The sequence below is a fragment of the Apium graveolens genome, chromosome 5, assembly GCF_009905375.1.
Source record: "Apium graveolens cultivar Ventura chromosome 5, ASM990537v1, whole genome shotgun sequence".
NCBI lineage: Eukaryota > Viridiplantae > Streptophyta > Magnoliopsida > Apiales > Apiaceae > Apium > Apium graveolens.
In genome coordinates, this window is record NC_133651.1 from 158,075,904 (window position 1) to 158,083,222 (window position 7,319).

Below are 7,319 nucleotides of genomic sequence, written 5' to 3' on the forward strand. Positions count from 1 at the left end.
CCTTGTAGCATACTGCTGTGGTTGCTGGAATCCAGGTGGGTTAAACTGTTTACTCACTCCTTGCTGATATGGTGGCTGAATAGCATTCTGATTATTCCCCCAGCTGAAATTTGGATGATTTCTTTTGTTAGGATGATAGGTCGCTGGCACAGGCTGCTGTTGTCACTGATAATTATTCACATACTGAACAGATTCGTTTACAAGAGAACACTAATCCGTAGCATGAGAACCTGCACAAAGCTCACAAACCATAGCTATTTGATTAACTCCATACGTAGCCAAAGAATCAACCTTCATTGATAGCGCTTGGAGCTGGGTTGCAATAGTGGTGGCTGCATCAACTTCCAGAATACCTGCTACCTTGCCTGACGTCATCCTCTGAGTTGGGTTATGATGTTCATTTGCAGCCATTGTCTCGATAAGATTATACGCCTCAGTATAGCTTTTAGCCCATAAGGCACCTCCAGCTGCTGCATCGAGCATGGGCCGAGATTGGGCCCCCAAACCATTATAGAAACCAGTGATCACCATCCAATCCGGCATTCCATGATGTGGACATTTTCTCAACATTTCCTTGTAGCGTTCCCAAGCCTCGCACATAGATTCTGTAGGTTGCTGCGCAAACTGAGTAAGAGCACTCCTCATAGCAGCAGTCTTTGCCATCGGATAAAATTTCACCAGAAACTTTTGCGCAAGATCTTGCCACGTAGTGATGGACCCAGCTGGTTCAGAATGTAACCAGTCTTTAGCCTTATCCCTCAGTGAGAATGGGAAAAGCCTCAACTTGATAGCCTCATCAGTCACGCCATTATACTTAAAAGTGCTGCAAATCTCGACAAAATTCCTTATGTGCATGTTGGGGTCTTCAGTTGCCGCTCCTCCAAAAGAAACAGAATTCTGCACCATCTGAATAGTGCCCGGCTTGATTTCAAAGGTGTTAGCTTGAATAGCCGGATGAAGGATGCTTGACTGAATGTCATCAATTTTAGGCCGAGAAAAATCCATAAGAGCTGGATCAGCTTGAACAATACAATCTCCCATGTTTACTGGTTCTTTCTGCTCAGTTCCTGAATCCGAATCCTCAAAATCTAACTTCTTCGGAATATCAAGAACTTCGTCTGTCTCCTCAGCTGTATCTAAAGTCCTCTTGCGAGCACGAGAACGAGTTTGCATAAACGCTTGCTAAAGTACCTGAAACATAACCAGAAAAAATAAGTAACTACTACGTCCTAATCACTGAGTCCTAATGACCAATGATGGTAAGTACATAAACTAAACAAATACGCCGAGTCCCCGGCAGCGGCGCCAAAAACTTGTTAGGGCGAAAACACGCGCTAATATTCACGCAAGTATACGCGTTCGCAAGTAATATAGAATACTTTCTAGTTCGTTCCCTCAGAGACTCAGACTAAATTATTGTCTAATTAAACTCACTCACCAATGTATGATTACTTCTCAATGTTAAGATAATAACACTTAAAATTGTTGATTAAATATTAACTATAATTAACTACTTAATTAACCACTTAACTAACACTTCAATTTATCAATAATAAAACACTCATGAGATTACAACTTCATTATTACTTCCTTCTATAGCCATTGTTATTACCTTTAGCATGTGACAGTGATGATATTAATCGAATAACACGAAACTGATAAAAGCCAACTTTCATTGTACTAATACCATTCTACCAAGCATCCACAATTAAGATAGAAGTTGAATAGTCATCAATTATGTTGAGTTCCTATATGTCTACAGAAATTGACAACACAACGATTTAAGCTCAAGTTATTCCTTTTGATTACATAGGGCAAATAAAACTGTTAGAGTTACCCACTAATCATGCACAACGTACATGAACCTATGCTAGCATGGCAAGTTCTAAATCTCAAGATCCACTGTCGCTTCATAAGAGATTAACACCCTATCTTATATGTTCGCGACGCACATAAGACGAATACGCACAACCAATACTAGATATCAAGCAATCATCACACACTAAAGTATTAAACAATTAACTAAAGAATTCCATAATAAATCCGTTGCAACCCCATGATCATGATTAGCCCATAATAGAACTTATCGCCATCATGGGTTCGTATGAAATCATGATAAACAAACACAAGAAAATAATAACTAAACTAATTATATTAAAACAGAGTACGTCACAAGAGTAAATAAGTCAAAGTAAGAAAACTAGCATCCAACGTTACAACGAAACAAGAATCACAAGAAAATATGCTCCCTCTTCGTTGCGGTGTGCTAAATCGGTCTTCTTCCTTATCTCCTTCGCTTCTTGCGTAAAACACAATCTAAAACATAATCCCCTTAATACTCTCTGTGAAAACGTCTCAAATCTACCTATATAATAGTCCCATAAAACTCAGATTACATAGAAGTTGGAAGCCAAACAGAAGTAGAAGTCTAAAATAATTTATCTTTTTCCCCGACCCTGCGCGGCCGCTCAGCATAGCTGCGCGGGCGCGCAGGCCTCTACTGGAAAAAATCCAGGGTTGCTCCGTCTCTTCGCCGTAATCTGCCCATTCATTTCCTCTCGGAATGGTGAACACATGCCAAGGCTTATTCTTGATGATTCCTCCCCCGAAATGCAACTAATACCCTGAAATGCATAAACACTAGAAAAACGCATCAAATACACAAAATACTTGATTTCAAGACACCAATTTAAGCCATTTTAAGACGTTCTAAGTGGTATAAAATGCCACTTATCACACATTCCTTTTGTAAACACCCAACGCATGTGAATGTGTTGTCACTATCAACAGATATTTGAATTTGATCATCCGTCGGGTACATGCTTGTCATCCGTCGGGTGGCTTTGTTGATCATCCGTTGGGTAGCTTTGTTTATCATCCGTCGGATAGATATTTGACACTTGACTCCATTTCATTTATGCAGAATTATAAGACATCTCATATTTACAATTAATCAACCTATTCTGCATATCTACTAGTAGTCAACATGACTCATATGCTCCTACAGAATCTACACAAAGTTGTTTGTAGAAATGTGCTACAATACTTATTATTACATAAGCTACTCACTCGATGGATGTCAAATCATCATCCGTCGGGACTATATTTGAATCATCCATCGGGACTATATTTGATCATCCGTCGAGTGCTACAAAATTCACTAAGTTAAATCTACTAAGGTGTTTTGATTAATTTATCATCAAGTTCACAACATATTCCTAACAATAGGTGATAAGGCCCTGCTATCACAATTTGAGGAGAAGGCTGACCTTTTGGTGACCTTTGGAGACAACAACAAAGGATTTACAATGGGATATGGCAAGAATGTTTCTGGAAATGTTGTCATTGATGATGTAGCACTAGTAGCTGGTCTTGAGGTGAATCTTCTCAATGTTGGCCAATTTGCAGACAAAGGTTTTGAAGTTTTATTCAACAAAGAAGAATGCACTTTTATCAGCAAGAAAACTGGTGAAATTGCTCTGAAAGGAGCAAGGAAAGGAAGCTTGTTTATTGCAGACCTGGACTCAGCAAATAAGGATGTAATTTGTTGCTTCTACACCAAGGCATCTGTAGAACAAAGCAAGTTATGGCATATAAAGTTGTCTCACTCGAATTTAAAGGCAATTAACACCTTGGTCAAAAAGGAGTTAGTAAGAGACATGCCTAATCTGGAGTTTGCTCAAGTTGAAGTTTGTGAAGCTTGTCAGAAAGGAAAAATGAAAAGATCAAGTCACAAGTCAAAAATTATGAATTCCATAAGTACACCATTGTAACTTATTCACATGGACTTGTTTGGGCCAGTAAATGTCTTGTCAATTTCAAGAAATAAATATGCACTTGTGATTGTGGATGATTTCTCAAGATACACTTGGGTAGAGTTCATGCACTCTAAAGATGAAACTCCACACATCATAATTGAGCACATAAAGAAGATAGAAAAATAGGCTGAAGATCAAAACTGTGTGAAAAGAGTGAGAAGTGATAATGGGACAGAATTCAGAAATGCAACATTGAGTGAATTATGCAAAAGCAAAGGCATTTCCCAGGAATTTTCTGCTGCTAAAACACCTCAACAAAATAGAGTAGTTGAGAGAAAGAAATGAACATTAGTTGAAGCTGCAAGGACAATACTACAAGATGCCAAGTTGCCAACAAGTTTTTGGGAAGAAGATGTTAACACTGCATGCTATACTCAAAAACAGATATCTCATTAACAAGATTCATGGCAAATCACCTTACTCAATCATGTCTAAGAGAAATCCTACTGTAAAGCATCTTCATGTGTTTGGAAGCAAGAGTTATATTTTAAAAGACAACTCTAAATATGTGGGAAAATTTGACTCAAAGGTTTTTGAAGCAATTTTTCGGGGATATTCATTGGAGAGAACTGCCTACAAGGTCTATGTAATTGATCAAAAGAAAATTATGGAAAACACAGATGTGACATTTGATGATGAAAAGTGTCCAGGATTGGAATGCCTTGATGAAAATGAAGTTGAGGCCCTTGCTTTTGAAAAATCAACATTGATACTGATTCTGATGAAGAAGATGAAGTCAATACACAACAAATAATGAATGAAAAGACCACTGAACAAGAAAATCATGGGAATGGAAGCTCATCTCAAACACCTGAATTTGATAGCACAAACTCAGGGGGAGAAAGAGAAGAAGGATCTACAAGTCATACCAATGATGAAGAAAATGATGAAGGCACAAGTCAACAAACTCACACAAGGAAGTGGGATAGAAGTCACACTAGAGAAGCAATTATTGGTGATCCAAATGCTGGTGTGAGAATTAGAAGTGCAACTGTTAATGAGTGCCTACATGCATGCTTTCATTCTCAAGTAGAGCCTAAGAAAACTGAGGAAGCTCTAATGGATTCTGATTGGATGTCTTCCATACAGGAAGAACTGAATCAGTTTGAAAGAAACAAAGTTTGGGAGGTAGTTCCTGCACCAAAGAACAGAAGTGTAATTGGAACAAAATGGGTGTTCAGGAACAAGATGAATGAAAATGGTATAGTTACCAGAAACAAGGCAAAGTTGGTTGCAAAAGGCTACTCACAGGAAGAAGGAATTTATTATGATGAAATGTTTGCTCCAGTTGCAAGACTTGGGGAAATAAGGATTTTTCTAGCATTTGCTGCACATTCAAATTTCAAAGTGTATCAAATGGATGTCAAGAGCGCCTTCCTAAATGGTGAGCTAGAAGAAGAAGTTTATGTACAACAGCCACCAGGCTTTGAAGATCCAGAATTTCAAGATTTTGTATACAAGTTACTCAAGGCTCTATATGGACTAAAGCAGATACCTAGAGCTTAGTATGATACATTATCAGAATTCTTACTTAAACATGGTTTTACTAGAGGAACTATAGATAAGACTCTCTTCTACAAGAAGCATGGTGATGCTATGATCCTAGTTCAGATTTATGTGGATGATATTATCTTTGGTTCTACAAATGAATAGCTTTGTTAAAGATTCTCCAGGCTTATACAGAGTGAATATGAAATGAGTATGATGGGAGAATGAAGTTACTTTCTTGGACTTCAAGTCAGTTAAAGAAGTGATGGGATCTTCATCAGCCAAACTAAGTATGTGGCGCCCTCCAAACCCGGGTCAGAAGTTTGGGGTCCACACACACACTATTTATAACCTGCTTATAACAATAATAAAGATAATAATAATATACAGTGACCCTACTTACCAACTACCACGGACCGCAACAGGTTAAAGTATGCACACAAGCCAAACACACACTTATATTACAAACCGTTCAAATCCCAACTATTCCAACTCAGCATTAAGTATTAAACATTATTATAAACTTTTACAAACTTAAATTATTCCAAAGGAAGCCTACTAGCTCAACTTGATCAACATGAACCCCTAGCTCTCGCGCTGGACTGGGGATCCTCGGTACCAACCGGTTCCCTCTTAACTGGAAAAGAACATAAACAACATCGCACAAATGAGCTAACTAGCTCAGCAAGTCACAATGACAAAACTGAGAATAATGATCATCAGGTGAATATGGTTATGATATCAAGTGAACAATAGATTATGATTTAGAATTGGATACTATATTTTTATTTTAAAAACCAAGGTTAGGCTGCTGATCAGTCACGCACTAACCCCGAGCAAAGCACACAGCACTGCTCTAACTACTGGATCCAAGGCACACATTGGCCTAACTTGACCATTATATGGTCTGACCACGAATCTGGTCCACAATTTTATAAAAATAATCCAATTCTAACATAATAACAGAATAAGCAGTAATAAACAATAAACATAATCATTAACAATATTGGATCTTCAATAATGAAATGGTTTCGATCTTTATAAGGATCAATATGGCATTTTCAAAGCTTGGATGTTAGGTAATGAAAGAATTGGATAACAAAGGAATCCGCGTTTCAAGGTTTCAAGGATTTGGCCTTTCAAAGCATAAGATACAATGGTTTGGGTGTGTAAGCAATCTGGTTCAGTGCTTGATATTTAGTTTGTATGTATTTGTGAAGTAGTATCGTATATTTAAAGTTCGTATTTGGGTATACAACAATCAATGGTCTAGAAAGAATCAGGTTTTCGGCTCAAGATCAATAACTGGAATCATGGTGTAGGGTTCAGTGCTTCAAAGCACTTGCAATATCAAACAGAACTATCAATCACTACAATATCTCGAGAAAGTTCAGAACACTTCCCTGGTACTAGTTTACTACACTGCACTCGCTTTCAATCACCACTGTCTTACTCCTTGACTACTTGTTTCTCTTTCCTACGCCTTGCCTCTTCTGCTCACATATCATAAGCATCTATCAATATTCAACTCATACGATTCTATTCGATACATACTTCTATTTACCCTTCGTTTCACCCAAATCCAATTAACGGATTGAAAGTTACGCAAGAAACAAGTAAACATCGAATATATAGACCGACAGTTAACCAACAAGTCACATATAACACATAACACGTCACATAATCAATGATATAACGTTTATAAGGAAGTCTCGGGTCATAAGCAGGCTTTCGGGTGTTTAAAATGATTTTTAAAACATTTTTCGGAATTAAAACGGATCGTTGGATCAATTTTGGAGTAATAAACAGGGTTCGGTTGGCTAATTCTGGCTTCAAAACAATTTTTATAATAATTATTGAGACTTGAAGACAATTTAAAATAATATTTTAAAGCTCGAAACTATTTTTCGGAATTTTTAAATCATTTTTAAATAATTAAATCTAATTAAATAATTAATTAAAATCAATTAATAATTAAGTAAATCAATTATTCAATTAATTTTCGAATTAATT

At 37.2% G+C, this 7,319-nt stretch overlaps 1 non-coding gene across 1 annotated transcript; it reads left to right on the forward strand.

Annotated features, from left to right (window-relative positions):
- Positions 1-541: 541 nt before the first annotated feature.
- Positions 542-648, forward strand: LOC141662580 (small nucleolar RNA R71). Its single transcript, XR_012550688.1, has one exon. It is a non-coding gene; the product is annotated as a small nucleolar RNA R71 (small nucleolar RNA).
- The last annotated feature ends 6,671 nt before the right edge of the window (positions 649-7,319 follow it).